Genomic DNA, 2500 nt, shown 5'->3' with positions numbered 1-2500 from the left:
GATGTATCATTCAGTACATGAGGACCAATGTGCAGTACAGTGTGTGATTTGGACGTACAACATCAGCGGACAGTTGACACAGGCCGTACCACAGCGTAGGCTAAGTGCTTCGCCATGCGAATGCCAATGAACAACTGCAAATGCCAATGAACAACTGCAAAGGGCATTGAGCATGTACGTCCTGCTGCCATCCACATTACAGTGTATAGCTGCAAGGTGTTTAACATGAAGCGATACACTGGGGACCGGGCAGTGCGAGTAGCAAACTATATTGCGGGGGTTGCAGTTAGGCAACACTACACTAATTTAACGCGTCGTATGACAATTACAGAGCAGGTTAAGGCCCAACGTGTGTTGGGTTAAGGCCCAACGTGTGTTGGGTTAAGGCCCAACGTGTGTTGGGTTAAGGCCCAACGTGTGTTGGGTTAAGGCCCAACGTGTGTTGGGTTAAGGCCCAACGTGTGTTGGGTTAAGGCCCAACGTGTGTTGGGTTAAGGCCCAACGTGTGTTGGGTTAAGGCCCAACGTGTGTTGGGTTAAGGCCCAACGTGTGTTGGGTTAAGGCCCAACGTGTGTTGGGTTAAGGCCCAACGTGTGTTGGGTTAAGGCCCAACGTGTGTTGGGTTAAGGCCCAACGTGTGTTGGGTTAAGGCCCAACGTGTGTTGGGTTAAGGCCCAACGTGTGTTGGGTTAAGGCCCAACGTGTGTTGGGTTAAGGCCCAACGTGTGTTGGGTTAAGGCCCAACGTGTGTTGGGTTAAGGCCCAACGTGTGTTGGGTTAAGGCCCAACATAGGTTGGGTTAAGGCCCAACATAGGTTGGGTTAAGGCGCAACATAGGTTGGGTTAAGGCGCAACATAGGTTGGGTTAAGGCGCAACATAGGTTGGGTTAAGGCGCAACATAGGTTGGGTTAAGGCGCAACATAGGTTGGGTTAAGGCGCAACATAGGTTGGGTTAAGGCGCAACATAGGTTGGGTTAAGGCGCAACATAGGTTAGGTTAAGGCGCAACATAGGTTAGGTTAAGGCGCAACATAGGTTAGGTTAAGGCGCAACATAGGTTAGGTTAAGGCGCAACATAGGTTAGGTTAAGGCGCAACATAGGTTAGGTTAAGGCGCAACATAGGTTAGGTTAAGGCGCAACATAGGTTAGGTTAAGGCGCAACATAGGTTAGGTTAAGGCGCAACATAGGTTAGGTTAAGGCGCAACATAGGTTAGGTTAAGGCGCAACATAGGTTAGGTTAAGGCGCAACATAGGTTAGGTTAAGGCGCAACATAGGTTAGGTTAAGGCGCAACATAGGTTAGGTTAAGGCGCAACATAGGTTAGGTTAAGGCGCAACATAGGTTAGGTTAAGGCGCAACATAGGTTAGGTTAAGGCGCAACATAGGTTAGGTTAAGGCGCAACATAGGTTAGGTTAAGGCGCAACATAGGTTAGGTTAAGGCGCAACATAGGTTAGGTTAAGGCGCAACATAGGTTAGGTTAAGGCGCAACATAGGTTAGGTTAAGGCGCAACATAGGTTAGGTTAAGGCGCAACATAGGTTAGGTTAAGGCGCAACATAGGTTAGGTTGAGGCACAATATAGGTTAGGTTGAGGTACCGTATAGGTTAGGTTAAGGTACAGTATAGTTTAGGTTAAGGTACAGTATAGTTTAGGTTAAGGTACAGTATAGTTTAGGTTAAGGTACAGTATAGTTTAGGTTAAGGTACAGTATAGTTTAGGTTAAGGTACAGTATAGTTTAGGTTAAGGTACACATTGTTGTATGGAAAGGTGTAATGGGGGGGGGGGGGGGGGCGGCCGGTCGGTTTGTTGATTGTGATTATAGTAAGTGGATGCCTGCGGCATCATCTGATTTGCCACGTCAGGATGCACCTTTGGCTCATGACAGGCGGCGCTCCGATTCCATGCTTGTGGCAGACCTGTGTCTTTCATTCCTGCCATTGTTTGTGTGCTGTGAGAGGAGGCAGTATTGTGATGTTGGGTGCACCCCTGTGTAGGACATGTGTGGGTGTTGGTGGCTTAGCTGAGCAATGGTGGTTGTCGGGGGGGTGGGATATTCCGTTTTCTGAGTGGACCTCCCAGTCTGGTTATGACAGTGTGGATTGTCTCATGTGGCGGAGAGGATGCACTGGGTGTTGTTCCATGCTGGTGCTTACATATTGTCTGTGTGCGTGTTACAGGCGGAGAGTAGTGCGTGATAAGAGTGTGTGGCTGCCGTGTGGTTGTGATTGTGAGCAGAGTCTTTCAGCATGTATACGGACAGTTGTATATATTATCTGTATTCTGATGGGTCTATGTATTACTAATCAGCGCCGTGTATACGTTTAATCCGGTTCCAGTCGAAACTGTTGTATCTCTGTACATTAGTGACACGGCGAGCGCGCTATGTAGCTACTCGTCTCGGCAGCTTCCACCGGTGTATGGCAAATGATTATAAGCAATGAGTCGAGTCGTCAATACCGATAGTGTGACGTCACATGTCTGGGGTGGGGGACGCT

Source organism: Schistocerca serialis, unplaced genomic scaffold, assembly GCF_023864345.2.
Source record: "Schistocerca serialis cubense isolate TAMUIC-IGC-003099 unplaced genomic scaffold, iqSchSeri2.2 HiC_scaffold_1171, whole genome shotgun sequence".
Classification (NCBI taxonomy): domain Eukaryota; kingdom Metazoa; phylum Arthropoda; class Insecta; order Orthoptera; family Acrididae; genus Schistocerca; species Schistocerca serialis.
The sequence above is the reverse complement of the archived record's forward strand: the minus strand, read 5'-3'. Positions refer to the sequence as shown.